Source organism: Canis lupus, chromosome 5 (assembly GCF_048164855.1).
Source record: "Canis lupus baileyi chromosome 5, mCanLup2.hap1, whole genome shotgun sequence".
NCBI classification, from domain to species: Eukaryota; Metazoa; Chordata; class Mammalia; order Carnivora; family Canidae; genus Canis; species Canis lupus.
Genome location: NC_132842.1, coordinates 12,923,184 through 12,947,983, shown reverse-complemented (window position 1 = coordinate 12,947,983; position 24,800 = coordinate 12,923,184). Strand labels below are relative to the sequence as shown.

Sequence of the window (24,800 nt, the reverse complement as noted above, 5' to 3'; positions counted from 1 at the left end):
ACAACGATCTTTACAAAGTTCAGAGGCATACTGTCACGTCTCTATGAACCTTGCTATCACGGCACTGGGCTCCAAGAGTATTCACTCATGTTACTTCAGCCTGCCTAGTACACTGAAAGAGCATGGGTTTTACAGAGACCTACGTAAGAATCTTAGATTCCTCCTCAGACCCCAAGTCCAGAATGTCACTCTGCTACCTATTTGTATTATTTTGTTTTCCCCCCCTTACCCATCTTGCCCTCTATTCTCTCCAATAGTTGTTTTTTTACTCTCCTCTTTTATTTTTGTTTACCCCTAGAAAAATGTTGCCCTTTCAAATTGCCTTATTATGGTCTCCTTGTTAAATGCATTATTGGTAGCTAATGTGAAAGGGTTAAACTGGCTCTGAACAGGGTATTCACTTATATTTGAGAAATCAGAAATTACCATTTTTATTGATAAAATGAGAGTGACATTAGCTTTGTGTAGATAAAAGCTATCTGTAAGGACAGTACTGCGAATGTGTCTTAACATTTGCTCTGTGCCTTTGCTCACATGGATGGATACATCTGTTAACATTACTGTTCACCATGCCCCCACTCCACCATGGGAAATTCCGGCTTGTTCTTCAAAGTCTGGTTTAAAATTATCTTTCCTCTTTCTCCCCTTAACAGAAATGCTCAATTTGTGCTTCTACAGTACTACAGTCCCTACTTAAAAACTGTGTTGTAATTATGTTTATATACTCATCTCCAAAATGTAGACAGTATGTTTAACTAACCTTTGTATTTTTTCCTTTAAAAGATGTGTTCTCTTGTATTATTTGGGGGCTTTAATGTTTTTTTAGGATGAAGACTAAGTACAATTACCTCTGTAACCTACTCAGCATCTAGTATGGTATTTTGCTTTATTACAGATATTCAACACTTCGTATCATTACAGAAAAATGGTAAGTATCTGTCTAAATAAAATGGGTGAAAAAAGAAAAAGAAAAAATCTAATGCATATTAACAAAGCAAAAAGACCTATTCAAGGTTATATTGTACAAATTACTAAACAAAGATTTTTAAAAAATAAAGATTAAATTATATTCACTTATTCATTAAATTTTTATTTAAGCAAATGATAACCTTAACACTTAGATATAATTAAGACCATATTAAACCTCTTGGGTTATGCAATTAAAAAGTTTATTATAAGCAACAATATATAAAATTCCTGATGGCGAAATAAGTGATTACTAATTTGTAAAAAGCCACTTAAGATATTTAGGGATCCCTGGGTGGCGCAGCGGTTTAGCGCCTGCCTTTGGCCCAGGGCGCGATCCTGGAGACCCGGGATCGAATCCCACATCGGGCTCTCGGTGCATGGAGCCTGCTTCTCCCTCTGCCTATGTCTCTGCCTCTCTCTCTCTCTCTCTCTCTGTGACTATCATAAATAAATAAAAATTAAAAAAAAAAAAGAAATTTAAATCCCCCTTCCCCGTTATTTATGCATGTAGAGCTAGACTCCATTGCTACTTGAACAAAGGCACTGAACTGAATTACTTTCCTATCATACATTGACATTTCTAAGAACTAAAACATCAATGCCTATTCAGGAATATGGCTCCAGCAAGGACTCCATAGTTTTTCTACATCCAAATACCCCAATTCTTGATTGGCTCGGTATGATAACTTTATGACTGGTTTCCCTGAGTCTATTTTTGTTCATTCTTCACAGAACAGCCAACCTGTTAATATACAAGTCAAATCATACTATTATTCCATTTAAAATATTCCAATTATTTCTTACCTCATTCAAAATAAAATCCAAAGTTCTTAAAACTGCTTAAGAGATCCAGCATGATTTGCATTTCTCTTTGTTACCTTTCTGGCATCATTTACTAATCTCCTCACTCACTTGGCTTGCTCTTGCATACTAGATTCTTTGCTTTTTTCCAAACTTAAATAGCTTGCTCCCTCACCTTTAAGTCTTTGTTCAAAAGTCATCTTTGCAAACACCTTGCCAGCTCTCCCACTATACATCCACCAGAAAGATAACCTTGAGTCCAACAACATCAAATGATGGTGAGGATATGGAATTTTAGTTAAAATTCCATACATCATGTTACTGAGAAAAAAGCGATGGGCAGATCTCATAAAACCAAATATACATAGTTCACATGGCCCAGCAATCCCCCTGGTAGGTATTTACCCAAGCCCACAACAAGACCTGAATAAGACTATTCATATGGTTTTATTCATAATAGTCCCAAAGTGGAAACAACACAGATATCCATCAACAGGACAGATGAACAAACTATGGTAGAGTAATACAATGGAATATTATTCCACAACAAAAATATACATGCAACAATATGAGTAAATTCCAAAAATACTGAGGGGAGTAAAAACAGCTTCATGTAAAAGAGCACATGTTCTCTGAGTCCATTTACATGAAGTTTTAAAACAGACAAAATTAATCTATGGTAAAAAAAAAAAAAAAAATCTAAACAGCACTTGTTTCTGGGGTCATGGGGGCAAGAAGAAATTTTCAGTGATGAGGGTAATAATACTCCACATCTTGATGAGGGTTGGATTATGAAAATTTATGAATTGTCAAAATTCAGCTAATATATACCAAATATTTGTGTATTCCTTTGCATGTAAATTTTACCTCAAAAAAAAACAGTGAATACTAAACTGTAATTAATGACATGCATGCTTGAGTATTTAGTAAAACATGCACTGAAGCCTGCAATTTCCTTTGAAATGCCCCCCAAAATGGAGAGATGGATGGATGTGTTTAGATAAAGTAAGGAGAGTAAACTGTTAATAGGAGAATCTAGCAAGTAGGTATATAGGTGGTCACTGCAAATTCTTGAAATTTTACTATACACTTGAAATTTTCATAATACTGCAAAAAATATGGAATCTTTCCCTTCTCTTAACCCCAGAACACTTTGTTTCCTTTCTAGCACTTTATACCTCCTTATAGACTACTGAATTTACTTACTATTTTACTGTCTTATCTTCTCTCCTTAAAATAGAAGATCCATGAAGGTAGGAATTTATTTTTTCCTTACCTTTACCTCAGGTCTAGAACTGTGCTTAACACATACAAATATCCCATAAATGTTTACTGAATAAATGAGCCAGTGATTTGTGCCAGTTATTTAAGGTCCACAAATACTTCTGGCTTGGAATAGAATTCATAAAACTAAGATTAAACTTCATATAAACAAAGAAAAAATTAAGGCTTGAACACATTTTGCTTTTGTATTTAAAATATTCAGGGTGATCAGTTAAAATAGTTGAAGGAAGATATGGACTATTTGGGAAGAAAAAGAACAATATTTATTATTTTCTACAAGAAATAAATGGTAAAAGATAGTAGGACTTTTACCCTCTACCTCTCCTCCCACTTAAACCTCAATACCCTGAAATTACTTTTATTTCCAGAGCAAAAAACAGTAAAAAATCACTAAACTACAGGTAAAACAGTCCAGTTTTGTTACTTCTCTTTAGTGTGAAATATTTGTCAATTTAGCACTTTTCTTAACAAAATATTCAGGACGTAAAGTTACTAAGAGCAGTCCAAGGCAAAATTAAGTTCAATTTTGATGCTTGCCTTCTCATGTCCTTTCTTTGTAGCCCTCATATATCCCTTTAGACTTGGATTGCGCTGGATCTGCTTAAGAGTCTGCATGCCCAATGTGATGACTGGCATGTGAAGGGGAAGGGACTAAAATTAGCTTCTTTCCATTCTCACAAAAAGTGATAATCTAAGTGGAATGCTTCCCTAGAAATTATATATTTTCTTTCTTTCTTTTTTTATATATTTTTATTGGAGTTTAGAAATTCTATTTTAAAAGGCTCAAGAATCTCTCTCTTTGTAACAATTTTATTTATTTATTCATGAGAGACACAGAAAGAGAGAGGCAGAGACACAGGCAGAGGGAGAAGGCAGGCTCCATGGAGGGAGCCCGATGTGGGACTCGATTCTGGAACTCCAGGATCATGCCCTGAGCCAAAGGCAGACATTCAACCACTGAGCCACCCAGGCGTCTCAAGAAGCTCTTACCTTTGGTTATCATCTTTATGCTGACGATTTCTAAACTCCCAACGTAGCCTGGGGAGCTACTCATCTGCCATTATTTAATACCTTTTAACTTGTGCGGTCAAATAAAATACAAATGGTGCTTACCATTTTGAGGGGTTAATACCCTAAATCAACAGCTTGAATAATCTAATTTAAACGTCTTTAAAAATGGGATCCTTGGGTGGCCCAGTGGTTTAGCGCCTGCCATCGGCCTAGGTCATGAACCCGGGGTCCTGGGATAGGAGTCCCACATCAGGCTTCCTGCATGAAGCCTGCTTCTCCCTCTGCCAGGCTCTGCCTTCTCTCTCTCTCTCATGAATAAATAAAATCTTAAAAAAAAAAAAAAAACAAAAAAAAACAACCTCTTTAAAACTAAACATGTTTATATTATTTAACACAAACAAAAGCCATGCCAAGACTTAGTCTTTAGCCCTTATATATACTCACTCTTGTAATTTCATCCATTATCATGGCTTTAACTGCCTTTTGTGTGTTGATGATGTGATTCGAAATCTTTTTTTGTGTGTGATTCGAAATCTTAATTTCTATCCCAGATTTCTGCTAAATTCTAGGCACGTGTATAAAGACCTCTTACTACATGTTCTACAGACAGACCTCATGTAACATGAACATCCCCATCTGCTGACTCTCCAAATCTGTTCTTCCTCCTGTTTTACCTACTGCAGTGAATTGCACCATCATATATCCAGTCATTCAAGCCAGAAGCCTTGAGTTTTCCTTCTCGCTCCCGCTTCCTACTTCCCCATTTCCAAATAAGGCCATCAGATCCTATAGATTTCTCATTCATTTTATGTCTAGAAATTATTTGGTGTTTTTTTTTTTTTTTTTTTTAAATCCCATCGTCTCAGTTCAGGCAGCAACTAGCCTCCTTGCTTTTGGTATTACATTATTCTCTAGTTATTTTCAGTAGCTGCCAGGGTCTCTCTAAAAGTTGGATCCCATCACTCTCACATTTCATCCTTGGCTCTCTACTGCCTTTATGATGAAAATTCAAACTTCTTGGCATGGCAAACAGAGTCCTTCATGATCTACCTCTAGCTAATTCTTGCCTAATACCTTAACCAGTTTCTACTCTGAATTTCACACTCTAGCCATAAGGGACATTTAAAGACCTTTTTTAGTTAATACCTATATGGGATGTTTCCTGTCTTTTAAGTCCATCTAAACTGCTCTGTATTCTTTATAATTCTACTAGGATATCTACCCTTTTCAAAAAGTCTCTTACAACTATTATATAACAGTATTTGGAAAAACTGACTTCATGAATTCCTTTATAACTCTGGGTTATAAAGCTTTAGGCTTTATTACTATGCCTGCTAATACACCTTTCCAGGACTAAAATAGTAATAGCTGACATATACTGAGCATTTATTACATGCCAGGCCTAAGTTTCATATATCTTATTTCATTAAAACCTCTTAACTAGGGATGCCTGGGTGGCTCAGTGGTTGAGAGTCTGCCTTCAGTTCAGGGTGTGATCCTGGGGTCCCAGGATTGAGTCCCACGTCGGGCTCCCTGCAGGAAGCCTGTTTCTCCCTCTGCCTATGTCTCTGCCTCTCTCTCTGTGTTGTCTCTCATGAATAAATAAAATCTTTAAAATAAAAAAAAAAGCTCTTAACTATATTCTATGTATTATATGTATATACATATGTAGAAAAAGGCATGGCAACTATCATCTTTATTTCACGTATTACTAAACTTGCCTAAGTTCATATAAAATGCTGGATTCAAACCCAGCTGTGACTCTAGTATGAACTCTTTTAAGATTTTATTTGAGGGGGGGGGGGAGCATGGAGTGGGGAGAGGGAGAAGCAGACTCCTTGCTGAGCAGGGAGCCCAATGTGCGGCTCAATCCCAGGACCCAGAGATCATGACCTGAGCTGAAGGCAGATGCTTAACCAACTGAATCACCCAGGTGCCCCTAGTATGATCTCTTAACTACTTCACTATATCAATTCTTAAGAGGATGTAGATTCCCCACAGATTGTTTATTAGTTGCAAGGGAAAACTAGTAACTATACAGTGGAGAAATTGGCCCATACTTTGGGTGATCAATAACATTACTAATATTACCAATCAGGAGCAAATAAATGATGTGCCTACAGATGTGATACAATGAGACCACAACATCCTTTATGTAAATTTCTACCTGGGAGTGCACAACCTGAATCTAATTGAGAAAACAAACTCAAATGGGATCCTCTATTGAAAAATTAAAAAAAAAAAAAAAAAAAAGAGACTGTAATCTTCAGAAACTGCATCATAGTGTAGGCCATGTCATGAAGTAAGCAACTTACTCTCAAACAGTTTGGGAAAATATGTGTATGTATGTGTTTGTGTATGGTAAGAGTATGTGAAAAAACAAAGCAAATTGGGCAAAATGTTAACAAAATGTATGTGTGGGTATACTACTCTTTTTCTTGCAGTCTTTTTTGTAAGCTTGAAATTATTTCCAAATAGTTTTTTTTTTTTTTTTTTTTAAGCTAAGAGTAAAAAGAAGAAAAAAAATCCCAGAATTACTGCCAACTAACTGTACAATCTCTGATCTCCCTAAGTCAGTGAAAGTTTTCTGGCTCTTAATTTCCGTATCTAAGCTAGATATTATCAGAATACTGTCTTCTAAATAGTAGTTCTAGAGATACCATTAAGTGTTAGGTGAAGAGTTCAATGATTAATTTTGGGAAATGCATAGACGGGGTAAACAACGTTGAACAGTTTCTTTACAGAAGAATCTTCACAGATTTTACACATCCTAAAACACACCATGATTTTTCAAATCAGTACTTCAGAAGTAAAGATATCCTAATTATTTGTTGACCACCGTTAGTGTGATTCACCTAAATGTTTGGTGGGACCAAGTCCTTTAATTTTCGGGACTAAAAACTATGATAAGCATTAAAATAATGTTAAACCCGTGATACATAAAAACCATTCTCTTCTACAATAACAGAATCTGTCAATTTTGGGAAACCTAATCTTACGACTCCACTGTTCAATTCATATTGAGATTTTTCAGAGTTTATTTTTTAAAACTGGGGTTGTTTTCAGGCTATGAAATCTCTGACAATAGAACTCCCTTTTATGGACAGTAACACAGATTAGTGGTTGGCAAACTACAGCCTGGGGAGGCGGGCAAATTGAGCTTACCATCTGTTTTTGTAAACAGTTTTAACAGAACATAGCCATACTCATTCATTTACATATTGTCCATGCTGCTTGTGCCCTACAACAGCAGAACCAAGTAATTGTGATAAACTGTAATGCATGCAAAGACTAAAATACTTACCACCTGATCCTTATGCCAAGTTTGGAGATTCCTGATAATGATATTTTACGCTTATTTACACTTTTTACTTTGGCAGATTCAGCAGCTGGGTTGCGGGAAGGTGGGTCATGGACAAACATGAAAACATGCTGTACTATTTAAACATGGTGAAAATGACAGTGAGAAGAGGGAAGTTTTTTTTTTTTTTAAAGATTTTATTTATTCATGAGAGAGACAGAGGCAGGCAAAGGGAGAAGCAGGCTCCGTGCAGGAAGCCTGATGTGGGACTTGATCTTGATACTCCAGGATCACACCCTGAGCCAAAGGCAGACATGCCTAACTGCTGAGCCACCCAGATGTCCTGGAAGTAAATTTATTGAGTAAAATTTTATCTCTATGTTCAGACCCTATATTAGGTACTTTTTTTTTTTAGTTTTACTTTATTTGAGAGAGATTGAGCACGTGCATGCATGAGCAGGGGGTGGGGAAGTACAGGGAGAAAAAGCAGACTCCCCACTGAGCAGGGAGCCCAACGTGCTGGCTCAATCCCAGGACCCAGAGAGCATGACGCTTACCCAACTGAGTCATCCAGGTGCCCCCACGTCATCTTCATTCTTGAGATATATTACTATACCTATTTTACAGGGAAAGTGAAGCTCGGTATAATTAAGTCACTTGACCGAAGTGGTAGAAGTAGAATTTGCATTGAGGTCTGACTTGAGAACCCCATGGTCTTTCTACTATGGCTTAATTCCTTCTTTTTGTCTTCTGCCTTCCCCATGTATGGCTGAGTTCTTGTTGGTACTCAGGGGAGGACCCAATAGCAAGAGAGAAACAGAAAGGACTTTAAACAGCTGAAGTTATGTACAGCAGTATCAAGGCTACAAGGATCCATGGAGAGTTACGACCAGAGAGGCTGAGGAAGTAACAGCAATTTCCTAATAACTTCTCTTACAGAATTCTCTTTGGAGTGCTTTATTAAATTGGTGCTCAAAAAGCTTAACTCTGGTGATTCCCAGGTACCATAGATAAGAATGGAGCTGTGGAAGATTAAGTCCTAGAAGAACCAAGATCAGGTACATGTTTCCTGTGTAACTACTCTTAATCGTTAACATATATATTATCTTTACGTGTATAGAGGTCTACAGTAATGGGTAAAATATGTTTCCTTTTTGTAAATACTGTTTTATCTTGCTGGACAGACAGTAGAAATACATGAAAATTTGTACTTCTCCCCCTGGACTTCCAACACTTTGTTATTATATCTTTGACACATTTTACCAAAAGTGGAAATAAAAGAATCCTTTTACAGAAATAAATAGGGGTTTCCCTCTAAGAAGAGAATTAAATTTGAATTAAAAGCAAATTAGAAGGGACGCCTGGGTGGCTCAGTGGTTGAGCGTCTGCCTTCGTTCGGCTCAGGGTGTGATCCTGGGATCCAAGATCGAGTCCCACATCGGGCTCCTTGCAGGGAGCCTGCTTCTCTCTCTGCCTGGGTCTCTGCCTCTCTGTGTCTCTCATGAATAAATAAATAAAATCCTTTTAAAAAAAAGAAAGGAAATTAAAAAAATAAAGTATTTTATTTAGGTACAATTACATAATTTGCCATAAAAGAAGTCAAGAGGATACTAAATATTAACCACCCTAGAGAGATAAGGATCTATATACTAATCTAAGATTGAAACAATCTCAAGTTAGACTAAATTTGGTGATTGTTCTTCCATCAAAAATAACAGATTGATCTATTGATTGATTCCCTGCTAGTGGATGTAGCAATGTAGCTAGGATGTAGCAATCGAGACAGCTGTTACACTGTTCTATTTTGTTTAACCACCAAAATATAAACTTTCAGAGGGCACCTGGGTGGCTAGTCAGATAAGCTTCTGCCTTCAGCTCTGGTCATGATCTCAGGGTCCTGAGATACAGACCCAAGTCCATCTTCCTGCTCAGTGGGGAGCCTGCTTCTCCCTCTCCCTCTCTGTCCTGCCCCCTACTCATGCTCTCTCAAATAAATCTTTAAAAAAAAAATATATATATATATATATATGAATATATATATAAAAGATTTGTGCATGTTTAAGGTAACTGTGGAAAACGTTGTAACATGACTAATATAGGAAGAAATCATAGCTCGTGATACCCTAAAACTAATTACACAAAATTTTCTTCCTTCACTAACACCAAGTCCCTTGGTTCCACCAAAACCACAAAACTCCCAGTATAATTTCTGAAGTTCTGTCTTCTTTAGTGGCTAAAAAATAAAAAGAGCTCCCATAGACTCAAAACATTCTTGTTTAAATTATGTTTCCTTCACTTACTCAAACTCACTTCCCCTTTATTTAATACAGTGGTAGATGAAAATAAATACTTCATAATTTCAAATTATTCTAATTTAATGGTATTTTGTGCCACAAATTCTTCTTACAAATTATAAAATATATTGCATGGAAATAGAATTTCTAATTTTTATTTTATATTAGAATACTCTTTATCAAATAGGAAGAGATATACAAAGTATACTATCTAAAAGCACACATTTTTGATGTCAGAAACCTAGATTGGAATCCCAATTCTGTCACTTACTAATTATGACTTAACTTCTCTGACCTTAAATTTTCTTATTAGTAAAACGAGGTAACTGCTATTATAAAGATAAAATGAGATAAGAAATGCAGCTAACCTCTTAGTACATACCTAGCACACTTGTTAGCTTTTTATAACATAATGACACCAACTTTACCTTTATTCCTTATTAGTAAAGGGCAAGAAAATGCTGCCTGATTTATAAAGGTTGCAATGAGAAGTAAGTGAAATTATTATTACACCACTACTATAAAGTGGTGGTGTATTATTATTAAAATAGCAAATTTCAAAAGATTATAACCTATATTAATAGGAATTGTTTTACTGTAGCTATATTTGGATCAATAAATTAATAAGACTAAGTCTACATTTACCTTATGTTTTCTTAAGTGACATCCTTTCTCCTACTAATCCTATAAATGAGGATACTTTATTTTATTTTATTCTATTTTATTTTAGTAGGCTCCAAGCCCAGCATGGAGCCAGCCCAATGCCAGGCTTTGAGCTCATGACCCTGAGATGGAGAACTGACCTGAGCGGAGATCAAGAATCTGACACTTAACCAACTGAGCCACCTCAGTGCCCCAAATGAGGACATTTTAAATCTCCAATTAATTTTTATTGGCAGACCGTCACTGTTAAAGCAATCCTAACCTCTGAAGACAGTCAAATCTCACTCACTATAGAACTTTAAAATGACAAATTCAGGCACCATACTATAGTGACTATACTCACTTTCACAGCTTTTATGGAAAAATGAGGTCTCTCTACACACTTTAAAGTACAAAAGGAAAAAAAAAAAACAAAAAAAACCCCATGCACTGCAGTTATAAGGAAGCCCTGTCCTCCCAGCTGAGGACAGAGCAAAATTAATGGCAGTAAATCATTTCAAAGATTATTTTTACCATAAACTTTATACCACAATGGATATGAGGTAACTCACTGGGATATCTTATAACTAATTTAATACTACCTAAAATAAATCCAGTTTCCTCTTTCCTATGGAAATGAGAGAAAAATATGGAACTTTTGTGGAAGTACAAAAAGTTGTAAAACTTGAAATGTATGTATAACACTTTTAGACTTAATCCTAACACATTTAAATTATTATCTCTAGTTGGTATTTATAGACATAAGAGAAAGGAAATTATATTCTTTCTTGCAAAGGTCTTTATTTAGGCTCATAGAAACACAACACAAATTCTCTTATTTCATAGCAGAAAGTGATGAAATAACTAAATAAAGCTCCAGACAACATTTAAGACAAGTTTCCTACAAAAGTATTAAATCATGCTAAAAAGTTTGTATCATTTCAGGAACTGCATTAAATTTGGTCAGAATGAACGGCTCATTTTTCTATACCTAAACAGAGAATAAATAATATACTTCCATGATCTCATTTAAAGAAGTAAACTGTGGCAGACACTCATTTTTTTTTAAACTCCATAAAGGCAAATTAATTTTTCAGTAATAAATGGTAGCAGAGGGCTGGTGTTGAGACACCTGTATGTAATTAGGAATTTATGTTTATTTCAAACTGATGATGACAATCAAAATAAACATCCTAGTGAGATATTTATAGTCTGACCAAACTATGGTCAGAATGCAAAACTTACTATCTAAATGGAGTGAAGGATGTGTTAAAAACCTTACGTTCAGGAGACGTAAAACATAGTTTACTGAAGGTATGCTTAAAAAAATTTTATTTATTTTAGAAAGAATGAGCAGAGGGGAAGGGCAGAGGGAGAAAGAGAATCTCAAGCAGATCCCCCTCCCTGCTGAACCAGGAATGCAACCTGGGGCTTGATTCCAGAACCCTGAGATCATGAACCAGAGTTGAAATCAAGTCCTTGGTCAACTGACTGAACCACCCGGGCACCTCTAAAGATACACTTTTTATCTATCTTCACAAATGTCCTCAAATATCCCCCTTTCTTCATTCTCTTTCTCCAATACACAAAGATAAATACGGAAAGTGTAACAGCCTTCAGTTCTGTTCATCAAATTATTCCTGGCTGCTTTCCAGACACACAATAATACTGCACTTTCTGGCTCTCCCGTGGTTGGTGGTGCTAGGTGACTACCCCTGGTCAATGAGTTGTGAGTCAAAGTGACTTATTTCTAGGCCAGAGTATTTAATTGCTGGTGAAAGATTTGAAATCTCCTTCTACCTGCCATCATACTTGAGACGTTGATTGTTACATCTGCCTGGTTCCCCGTCTGATCCATAAAAAACGTTACAGAAAACAAGAAAAAAAATGTTTAGGGTTGTTTGTTATCACATCATAACCTAGTTGATTCCGAATGATATAAATTGGTTCAGAAGTGGGATACTAATGTGACACAAAGGCTAAAATATATGCCATTAGTCTGGGTGCCAAGCAGCAAGGAAACTTCTCCGAGGGTGGAAGGCTAGTAATGCGTATCAGGCAGTACAAAATACTTGGTTATGCACAAATATGTACAAACCTGCAGCTCTAGAAGAGTTTAAAAAACGACATTAAATGGTGTGTTGGTTGTTTGGTATTATAAAAAACAAATATTTAAAACTATTAGTAAGCAGGAATGAAAAGGAAGAGTCCAAACATTCAGGGACTTGTAGTATTTGAAGAATGCTTCTCAACCCAAGCCATGTGTCAAATCAAGAAGGCATGGGCTAACAACGAGAAAGAGTAATCAACCTTGAGGGTAAGGTTTAACTCACAGTAGGGCCATGATACTTACAATAAAATATTTGGATGGATTAGAGTCTTGAAAGCAGAGACCCAATCAAAACTATGTTAATGTTTTCAATTGAACAAAATGCTCACAGGAAAAACAAGACATTAAGAGTGTAGCTTTTCCTGCAAAAGTTAATAGGTTTATGCTCCTAGCAATTAGGAGACTGACATCTGATAAAGACTATGAATACAGGCTACTGGCATATGGAACTAAATGGAAACCTATTAGAAGCCTACAAAGTTGTGCTGACAAAAACCGAAAGTCCAGATTAAAATCTGATTTAAAAGTACACTTACATTAGCTCCCAAAAGGGCATATTTTCTAATACCTACTTCAGATGACGCCAAGGAAGACGACAGAGAATGAAAGAATGCTAAGAATCTCAAAACAATGACTGGGGAGACCTTCAAGGAGAGAAGATTTAGTACCTAAACAAGAATATTCCCCAAATCCAGGGGAAGGGGACCCTTTTAAAGTCAGCCTGGTAGAATTTCTGAGTTGTTATGGATTAGAGAGAGAGTGCTATGTTTTCCTCAACCTTCCATTATCCAAATGGAAATGTTTATTGCGGTTATCAAGGCTCTGTTATTCTGAGTATATGGTGTGTGTGTATAGTATAGCAGGAGTAGGAGGGTAGCAGGTGGTGATACAGATAGTGTTTTCATTCACAGATCTCCAGATCAAGAGGAAACACATCCAAACCAATGTAGAGAATTGTGTGTTTCACCTGATCCTAATGTTCCATCTTGATGCTGGGACTTTAGGGCTGGGTTCACTAGGGAGAAGAAGAATATGTTTTGTGGTAAAGACAGCAATTCAAATCTTTGGTTGAATAGAAGGGCAGATCTGACATTGATGTTGTTTGTCAAATATTTTTTTTTCCTTTGCCTTTTGATCATATGGTAGGATTGTACCTCCTGGTTCCTTCATAGGTAGGTGGAAGGGTGTGGCTTATTCTGGGCAATTAGCTGTGAGCCTAGGTGGCATATAATTTCTGGCCAGAGCATCTGAGTAACTGATACAAGGTAAGAGATCTTACAGAGTTCTCTATTACAGTGTCCAGCAAAGTTCAGAATAGAGGCTGCTCTGTCAGCTGAATCCTAGAGTGGGGTAACAGAGAATAGAACCTCCAAATCAACTCAATGGACAATGAAGTTAGAAGCCAATCTTTGGGGGCGCCTGGGTAGCTCAGTTGGTTGCATCTGAGTTTGGCTCAGGTCATGATCTCAGGGTCCTGGGATCAAGCCCTGTGTAGAGTTTCATGCTACCCTCTGTGTAGGGTTTCCCTTTATGTGTGACCCTCCCCTCACTTGTGCACATGTGTGCACTCTAATAAATAAAATCTTAAAAATCAGTCTTTGTCCTGATGATTAAGGGAAACCATTAATATCACCGAACATCTATCTGAGTCAGAGCAAGCTTATATATCAACTAGTTCCAGTTCCTTCTATAAATGATAAAAGTGAGGTCTAGTAGTTAGGACTTGTCTAATCACACAGTAACCATATGTTAGAAAAATCTGTTGGAAACATTACCCTCATGTAATTCTAAATTACAATGGGATTCATGCTCTTCATCTCTAAACACAACTCTGGGACAAACTGAATTAGAAACATATAAATTAACAATAGGCCAACCCAGCCTTTCATTCAACAAAAAATGAAGGCACTAAAAGTTCCGCTGCTAAAGGTACCTGGGAGCTAAGAGTCATATAGTAAAGATTAGTCAAATAATCACATAAATGAAATGGAAGTTTATAACTAATTTCTAAAAAAAAGATATATTATGGGAGCATGTAACAGATCTATCCCAGTGTATGGATACCTCAGGAAGTGACCTGGATCTGAGATTTGAGGGATCTGTGGGAGATTACTAAACCAACTTGTAGAGAAATAATGAGTCAGTACATGGCAATAAATGAAAAATGATCCTGTGGATGGAGGGACCTGGAAAGCTTTCAAGGAACTAAAAGAAGGCAGGGGCCAGATTATATAAAGGCCTAATATATAAGCCACTTTAAGAGCAATGGGAACTCTTTATAGGTTTTCAGCAGGAAGTAACACAACAAGATTTCAGTTTGCAAAGAACCATTGGTTTTGTTAATACTGGGGAAGGCAGTAATTGCAGTCTTGGGAAGACTTGTTAGGAAGGTACTAAAATCTTAGCAAGAGATGACAGTACTTTGAATTAAGGAAGTGGCAATGGAGATAACGTGAACTACCTAAGAATTTTTTATTCAGGGTACTGTAAGCTCTTGCTAGCCTATCTGAACTTTCACCCTGATTCTCTAATTTCTCCACTGTAATTCACAGTAAATCTGAATGCATTAAACTGAGTGAAAGGACAGCATAACACCAAGATGTTATGGGTAACATACCTGTATCATAAAGATGCCTCACCAACAGGCCCCAGCAATATGGTTAGAAGATGCACACATACTATGAAAAGAGTGGTCATCTTGTTTCATGCCACTTCATAAAGTAAACATTAGATTATATTTCATTATTTCCCAACTGATAAGGCAGGGTATTTAGTGAAAACTCTGACAAATTACAGATGCTTTTTATTCAAACTTAAGATTTATTCCAGGCAGGATTTAAGGTAGCTGTGTGGAAATAAAGGGACATTATAGTTATTTAATTGGTTTCTTCCTACTGATAAAAAATATTACAAATCTTTAAGAAATAAGAATTCTAGATATGAACAAGAATTGAGGTTCAACTGAAAAATTTTATATGAAAAAATCAAATCCTAAAAATGTAAAGACCATGGAAAATGTTAATCCTATGAAGCATTTCTTTACTCTGTCCCAAAGAAAATGTTTCATCACTACAAGGGTTAGGAAGAATTTCCAAAGTCTATTTTACAAAATCACAAAAGTTCAGACAAAAAAAAAAAAGAAAAGAAAAAAAGGTATTCAATAGATGTTTTTACATAGTGCACAGAAAAACTCAAGACAAAAGAATATATTTGTGTGTAGCTGGTTCTATGATATGCTCTTATTTTATTGGAATTGCACTGCAAAAGAAAAACTCACCAAAGGCAAAAAATTCATACAGAATTCTCATATACAGTTCAAGATGTCACTATGGTTTGGAAAAGGAAACTTCAAAGGGAATAAAGTGATACTTGCAACCAAAATCTTGGTTTTCAAAAAACACTTTCAGATCAGAGAAAAGGCATTTCAATGTAAACACCTAAATTAGAGTAAAATGATTGATTTTGATCTTAAATGATTTTACTTAGATTTACTTCAAATAGGGGAAGAAAGAGGACTTTTCAGGAATTTAATGTTAGAAGTTAGTTCCCACAGTTTTATTAGATTCTGAGTGATAAACTACTCAAAGTAAAAATAGAGATTTCTGATCTTTACAAGGACTTGAAAAGACTGCCTTAGATTACAGTTTATCATATGAATTACAAACCCCTTGAAAGAAATGACATGTCTATAGACCCCATAATATTTATCGTTATACTTTGTAAGTGTAAGTTTACAAATAGTTGATAAATCAATATAATATAAATTAAGCACTTTTCAGTGCCATGCTTTACAAAACATACTTTTGGCAAGGTCATGACATTTTCTCTGGCTTAAAATTCTGGCATAATTATTAGAATGTCTCATGTCCTTCCTAATCTTACAAAAATTATACCTTAAACCCTAACCCTTCATTAGCCTCACTCCAAAAGCTCAAAGGCAGTTAAAATAGGTTTCTAATTACCATTTTAGAACACACCAAAAAATCATCAAATACCTAGATTTTCTCAGAACACTTACACATTAAGAAACATTTGTGACAGAACAATGTTAAAAGATACAACTCCGTTTCTGCTTTCAAAGGGGTTTCAGAATAAGAAATAATCAAACACATTAATTTATTTTCTAGAAGTTCAGGTTTTGTATGACAAGGCTTGAGAAGGCACGTCAAGAAAGGCTTCATAAAAGTTGATAGCAAACAGGAGTTTGTTGAGTGAATCCATGGAAAAGAGGGACAGTGTAAACAAAGGCAGAGGTGAGCAACTGAGAGAACATTAAGTACAATATGTAGTTCAGTTTATTGAGCAGAGGGCTTGTGGTAGCATACAGCAGAGATGACAGGTATAGCACTTAAAAAAAAAAAGATTTTATTTATTCGTGGAAGACCCACAGAGAGAGGCAGAGACATAGGCAGAGGGAGAAGCAGGCTCCCCATGGAGAGCCCAATGCTGGGCTCAATCTTTGGACCCCAGGATCACACCCTCAGCCAAAGGCAGATGCTCAACTACTGAGCCACACAGGTGCCTGAAGGTATAGCACTTCTAAGACTAGGTTATAAAAGATGCAGCTTCTGTGAACACACTCTTTCTATTGCATCATTTGCTAATGGGAAGCCAGATGTCAGGTTGTTAGGACAAACAGGCAGTAAATGGAGAGGCACATGTGATGAGGAACAGAAGACTCCAGCCAACATAAGCCAGGAAGCAAACTACCCAGTTGTGATGACTGCAACCCTGAACAGCTTTCTGCAGACACTGAGCCAGAATCACCCAATAAAGCTACTCCCAGATTCCTGATCCTGAGAAAAGGTAGATCAGATTGTTTGTTTTAAGCTGCCAGGGTTTGAATAAGCAGTTACGTAGCCATAGATAATCACCACACATGTTGGTACTGAGTCCTTACTGTATAACAAAAATCTAAAATGTGGGAATGGCTTTGGAACTAGACCATGACCTTCAAGGACAGTATTAGTGAAGAAACTGTTAATAAACGCTTCATGGTGTTGGATGGATGAGGGCAGAAAAAAAGGCAGATGTCAGAGGAAGGGGCAGAAAGTTTGGTAACACTGTTACCCTTAGTTATGTGAAAAGTGGAAAATTTACCTAATCAACTGGGTGATTTAGCTATGGAGATTTTTTTTTTTTTAAAGATTTTATTTATTCCTGCGAGACAGAGAGAGAGAGAGAGAGAGAGAGAGAGAGAGAGAGAGGCAGAGACACAGGCAGAGGGAGAAGCAGGCTCCATGCAGGAAGTCCGATGTGGGACTCCAACCCGGGACTCTAGGATCACGCCCTGCGCCGAAGGCAGGGGCTAAACCGCTGAGCCACCCAGGGATTCCCCAGCTATGGAGATTTTAAACCAAGAGCTGAAAGCGCTGCCTTGTTTTTTCTGCTTTATGCAGTCAAAAAGTGACAAAAACTAAATTAAATGAAGAAATGTTAAAGAAGAGCCCCGAGTTGATGGTTTTGAAAATGTGCAGTCTCTCCCGGACGCAAACACTAAAATTTAAAAAAGGACTCCGAGCCAAGATCAAATCCAGAGCACTAACAGAAAAACACTGTCTAAAACTAAATGGAAGGAGGGACTATACAATCTTTTGTTAAAATCTAAGAAAGATCAGACTGTGCCGGACAAAAGACCTGGTAAAGAAAATTATTCACTTCAGAATCTCTCAGACAATAAGTTTTTTTTTTTTTTTTTTTTTAGAGGCTTAAGGGTGTGGTCTCTCAGCAGCCTTTCATGTAGTAAAAGGTTTATCCTAAAGATCCCTATGGGTGTGGTATTCAACTAATGAAATAGACCCCAATAACATACATAGAACACCCACAAAGTTTTTAAAAGAATTACATATTCTGAAACACTGTCAGCTTGAACTAAAAGAGACAAGAGACAATACAAAATGAAAAAAGGTCTTCAGAGTCCCAAAATGTTGGCAGGAAACAAGCTAAGAAAACTCCGTAACAAAAAAAAAAAAAAAAAAAAAAAAAAAAGAAAACTCCGTAACAAACACGTTTTACCTTTCAGGAAAAAGAAAGGGTGAGTAGAGGGCAGAACCAAATGCCCAAAGGGCAAAGCTGAGAGCTTTATGTTAATTATACTCAGGAACTGACTTTCGACCAAGGAACTACCATAATTTATATGACTGGATTTCAAAAATGCTTTGGACGGGAACTCCAAATTATGCCTACCACCCCTCACCTTCTGCCTCCTGATTTGAATGGGGGAATGCTTTATAGGATTATCCTAAGCCTTACCCAGTATTGTATATTCTGTAGAAGAGGGAGCGGGCAGATAATTCTCTTTAGCTTAACAGGTTGAGAGAAATTAGAGAAGTTGTACTTAAGTAACTACATATGAGAAGCATCAACCTATCTGAAACCAATTTGGATGAGATTCTGGACTATGAGCTGATACTATAAATGGGATGAGACCTGTGGGGGCTTTGAAAGAGAGTCAGAGTATTCTGCATGTGGCTACTGTGTATCCAGCCTCCAATGATTCCCCATCTCCTGGCATCCACAGCCTTGTGTGGTCCCTCCTACATTTACCAGACTTGGTTTGTATGACCAATAAATAGCATATCACAGAAATGATCATATATAACTTCCAAATTTAAGTCATAAAAGACTGTTTCTTTTATGCTCTCTCATTTGTGATCTTTTTCTTTTGGGTCACTGCCTTTGAGGTAAACCTGCTGCTATATTGTGAGGACAATGAGACAGCAACGGAGAAGTTCATGAACAAAGGCCTCCAGTTAAGGAATTGAGGTTTGCTAACAACTATGTGAGGGAGCTTGGAAGTGAAATTCTCCAGACTCAGTCATGCCTTTAGAAGACTGCAGTCCTAGCCAAGAGCTTTAATGGGACATTATGAAAGACCCTAGGCCAGGATCAGTCAGAAGCTGCTTAGATTCCTAACCCTCAGAAAATGTGTAAGATAATAAGTGTTTGCTGTTTTAAGCTGCTAAGTGTAGGAGTGATTTATTATGCAACAATAAATAAATAATACAGAATTTAAGGAGAGGAAAAGAAAAAACTGGATAATAGAGGTCAGATGACCAGGGCCCAAGAAACCCAATTAAAAGTTTTGTACTTGGGATCCCTGGGTGGCGCAGCGGTTTAGCGCCTGCCTTTGGCCCAGGGCGTGATCCTGGAGACCCGGGATCGAATCCCACGTCGGGCTCCTGGTGCATGGAGCCTGCTTCTCCCTCTGCCTATGTCTCTGCCTCTCTCTCTCTCTCTCTCTCTCTGTGTGTGTGTGACTATCATAAATAAATAAAAATTAAAAAAAAATGGGTCCCTGGGTGGCGCAGCGGTTTGGTGCCTGCCTTTGGCCCAGGGCGTGATCCTGGAGACCTGGGATCGAGTCCCACGTCGGGCTCCCAGTGCATGGAGCCTGCTTCTCCCTCTGCCTGTGTCTCTGCCTCTCTCTCTCTCTGTGTGTGACTATCATAAATAAAAATTAAAAAAAAAAAAAAAGTTTTGTACTTTATTCTATCAGAAAAACGAACAACTTATGGATTTTAGATATCAAAGCGACAACCAGATTCAAATTTTAAAAAGATTGTCCTGACAACTTTGAGAGGTGGTTATAAACTTGAAAACCAGAGTAAGGAGACCAATGAAGAAGCAATTATCAAACTTTAGGAATACAAGAGCATCCTATCCTTCTACAAGGAATTCTCACATTCGAATGTGTAGATTTATGTGAAGGAACAGCCTTAAAAACTAAAAATCACTGAAGTGTACAAGACCTGTTAAAAAGTGCAGAAAACTTTTTTCACCTGATGAATTCTTCGAAATGTATTTTATACATCATAGCATCCACTAGGAAACCAAACGTGTTTAAGCTGAAAAGACAATCCACTTAGTTGACATACTTGTCTACTTAAGGCTACATTCTTTGATACTCTGCTTAGTATTTCACATCCTATTATACACAACCATATGTGTATCAAAATTGGTACTATCAAAATACTCCATAACAAAAAACATTTGTTATAATGGAAATTTGTTGAAATTTTTTAAAAACAATCTAAAGAACACATTCTATCCTTCAAGGACTAAAAATGAAAGTAAAATAAATAAGTTAAAAGATCTGAGCACTTACTATATGTAAGGCATCATGCTATAAATAACATAAGATCTCAATTATACCAGACTTAGGGTTAATTGCATAACCAGAACTTTAACTACAGCTCTATTCTGTAGTTCATGTTTTGAGCCAAGTTGAGTTGACGTTTTCAACCCTATCAGACTCAATGCTCCTTCTTTTCAAAGTCCTTCACTATTCTGCCTTACACATTTTAAAAATATTCAAACCAAAACCCTAATTGCAAAACAAAGGAGAAATAAAAGGAAAGTAATTTATAATATATATTTCAACATGTAAATGCTTGTATGTACCTCGGAGACAAAATGAGGCAATCACAGATGCTACATGTCTACAAATCATTGTGAATGTAACAGTATAAAAAGAACTTTATGCTTTATGTCTGTTGACTCAAATACCACAAATGATGTTGATGAAGTTATTTCCAAAATGGTAACAACCCCTACAAAAGTTCTAAACAGAATACAGTATACTATAAACATAACTTTTAAATGCTCTGGAAAACCAAAATATTCATCTGACTGGTCTTATTGTAGTATTTACTTAATGTAATGGTCTGAAACTGAACCTACAATTTCTCTGAGTTATGCCTGTATCTAACTGCAGGAGTGATAGATACTCCTTGGAATTCATCAGGCAGCCAGTTTCTACCTACTGGGGATGCCCTTCTTTCAGGCTATCACACCATATTTAGCCGCAGGAATGGCTTCATACAGTTCAGATTATCAACTAGGAAGGTTTTCTTGAACAGTTTGTGCATCTGAAGTTAGCCTGATAAACCTCTCTTTACCAACAGAGCCCAAGATTTAACAGCATTCCCTGGCTTCTGACCTCAGTATTACCTAATATGACCCAACCTTCCACCCTTCTCTGCCTTCCTAAACTCTTCTGCTCTGTTCTCTAGCATAGAGATTTATCAGTAAACTCTTCATACAAGTTTCAACTTCTTTCCATTGTTCCCTCAGCTTCTTGTCCTAACTGAAGCCTGGCAGTGTCTTCCAGAAATAGTACTCCCTGTAGCCCTTTCAAGCCCTTTCAAGCAGAAGCTGTTTATTTTCCCATGTCCTACATACTTATGGGTGCGTTAACTATTCATCTTCCTTGTTTCCCACTGCCAATCTCATACTATTCCTACTTTGCTATCCTTCCAAAAATCATAACCCCTGAGAAATTCATACCATCACACTTCCCAAGACTGACATACACACTTTCTTGGTTAAGTCACAGAGCTCCCAGTCTTCCTCTCAACTACTAATACACTTCTGCCATCATGACCTTCTCACCCACATTCATCTTTTCCTCCATCCCACCTCAGCCACCACTCCTGTGATTATAATCTAGCTCTTGCCTTCACTGGTAACTGTGCCACCACCTCTGACATCTAAAATCAAGCATCTCACTTTTTAACCACCACCCTCTCCTTAGTTTCACCTATTCTAGTACTTCTCTCCCACAGAGCCTTTTATTTCAATGACTCCTACCACTTCCCCTTCCTTCTTCCCTGCCTATCCAGTCTAGATTCCATGGTCTATCATGATAATCTACCTCACAACTTTTCATGCTCTTATGCCTCTCTTCTTCCTCTGTTACTTGCTGGGCAAATCTTAAACCTAGAAAAACTCCTATGGTATTCCTACTTGGTGCTTGAACCCAAGGTTAATGCTTACATTCAACTGCTCAAGTGAGCTGACTGGTCTCACTTTAAATGATACAAACATTGAGCCCTCAGCTAGTCCTTCAATTACATCATTTTCTAGTAAGTTAGGTTCCCCACACATACCTTCGTCTCTCTTAAGGTCCCCTCCCTCACTCTGAGGTGATGACCTCACCTCATACCTCACAGAGAAAACAGAATCGTAGGATAAATTACCTCATTCTCCCACTGCCAATTCTAACAATCCATCTGCATTTCCCCTCCCATATCTGCCTTCTTACTTTTAAAGAGGAAGAAGTATCTCTGGTCTAATTAGTGAGGAACTCCCTCTGTGAAATTGATCCAGGAGAGACAGTTTGAAGGAAATAGTTTTTAAAAACAAAGTGCTAAGCAGATGAGGGGATAGGATTATTTTATCCTTTTAACAACATCATTCCAACCTTTACACTAAGTCTAATAACTATTTTAACATTTTTGTCTACTGATTCTGTTACCTGGTCCTTTTCTGTTTCTTTTTTTTTTTTTTTTCCTTAGTTGGTGGTTGTACTTTCCAGCTTCTTTGCATGACTGGTAATTTTTTAATTGGATGTCAAACATTAAGTTTTATATTGTTGGACCTTTTAGTATTCCTTTGAACATTCTTGGGCTTTATTCTGGGACACAATGAAGTTACTTGAAATGAGTCTGATCCTTTTGAGAATGGTGTTTCATCTTTGTTAGGCTGTATCCAGAACAGTCTTCAACTCTAATTGGGGCCTACTACTAAGGAAGTAACTCTTTTGAGAACTTTTTATCTGACACCTCGTGTTTTAGGATGTCTTTCTGCTATGGCTAGTGATGACACAACATATTCCTAGCCCTCTGTGAGCTCCCAGAACCGTTCTTCTTATTTCATTCCAATTGCTTTTAATCCCAACCTCTGATCAGTCTTTAGCCACACCAAAAGCATCTCTAGAGCTCTGTGCATGTCTGATATCCTGCCCTGAAGTCATTTCAGCCTCTCCAAACTGAATTTTCTCTCTTCAACTCGAAGAAGCTGTCAGAGTCTGTTTGGGATCTCCCCTACCTATGCTTGCAGCCTGGAAACTCTCTATGTAGATACGGGAGAAACTGAGGACTGGCTTTGGTTCCCTTGTTTTTTTTGTCCTACCCTTCCTTTGTGTCTGCAGGAAATCTGTGACTCAATTTTTAAAAATTAATTCATTTACTTTAGAGAGAAAGAAAGGGAGAACACATGTGCATGCACGAGGAGGGGCAGAAGGAGGAGGGGAGAGAGAATCTCGAGCAGACTCTGGAGCCTGATGTGGAACTTATCTCATGATCCTGAGATCATGACCTGAGTTGAAATCAAGAGTCAGACATTTAACCAACTGAACCACCCAGGCACCCCATTGTAATTCATTTTTTAAAGAGGTCATTTGTTGATCCCCCCAGCCTACTCCTGCCACTGTCCTATTTTTTTTTTTTCTGCTGCTTTTCATAGCAGAACCATTACAAAAAGCTGTCTCTACTTGCTATGACTCCTTTGTTTCTTCCATTTTCACTGGGCTTTCCTTCCCATTACTCCACTAATATAGGCCAATAGCACACATCTAATCAAACAATCGCTTTTCCCTTACTCATCTTCGGTGGACATAGTTAACCAATGTCCTTTTTTGAGACACTTTGAGTCTTGTTTTCTTCCTACTTCTCTATCAGCTACTCCTCTAGCTGAGCCCCAAGGCACAGCTTTAAAAACCAGCTACCAGGGGGACCTGGGTGGCTCAGTGGGTGAGTGTCTGCCTTTGGCTCAGGTAATGATCCCAGGGTCCTGGGGTCAAATCCTGCATTGGGCTCCCCACAGGGAGCCTACTTCTCCTTCTGTTTGTATCTCTCATGAGTAAATAAATGAAATCTAAAAATTTTTAAAAATTAAAACCATCTATCTCCCAAAGACTTTCAAGTTTACAGCACCAACCCATGACTTCTAAATTTTACAGTTCTAGTACAGACTGCTCTAAACACACTACATTCTCTTACATACCCAGTTAAATATGGACAAGAAGCACTTCAAACCAAACACACCCATTCTTTCTATATCTTCCTCCTCCAATTATCCCTATCTTAGTCAGTGGCCCAATCATTTATCTATCCAGGTGCTCAAGAAAAATGAAGAGTTAATCCTTGATTCTTTCTCTCCGTCTAGTACATTCAGATTTACCAGCAAGTTTTGCTGGTTCTACCTTTAAAACATCCCTCAAATCCATCCATTTCTCTTCATTTCCACTACCACCACCCCAGTCAGAGTCACCATCAATTCATTCTTGCCAATATGGCTCATTCTCCCACATGCTGGCAAAAATAATATCAAAAAGACACAATTCTTAACATGTCACTTCTTCTGTCTCCTTCTATAATGGCTGACTTCATTTCAAAACAATCCAAACTTCCTGTAGTAGCCTATAATGCCTTACCAGATAGGGACCCCTGACTATTCCCAGTCCTCATCTCATACCACCCTGTTCTTTTTTCACTTTGCCCTTATCATCCTTATCATATTGGCCTTCTATGCCTACCTCAGGCTCTCTGCATCTATGGGTCTCCTTGGAATGTTCTTCATCAGATCTTCACAGGGTTGGCTCATT

At 37.3% G+C, this 24,800-nt stretch overlaps 1 protein-coding gene across 5 annotated transcripts in view; it reads right to left on the bottom strand.

The window, feature by feature from the left end:
- Positions 1-24,800, bottom strand: part of EPC1 (enhancer of polycomb homolog 1) — a 94,513-nt gene that overhangs the window by 36,496 nt on the left and 33,217 nt on the right. Inside the window, exon 1 of one of the 5 annotated variants that reach the window (XM_072825460.1) lies at positions 22,303-22,368. The exons of the other annotated variants lie outside the window; for them this stretch is intronic. The gene's annotated coding sequence lies outside the window, so the exon portion shown is untranslated. Of the gene's footprint in view, positions 1-22,302; positions 22,369-24,800 lie in introns of those variants that run through there. 5 annotated transcript variants of the gene reach the window in all.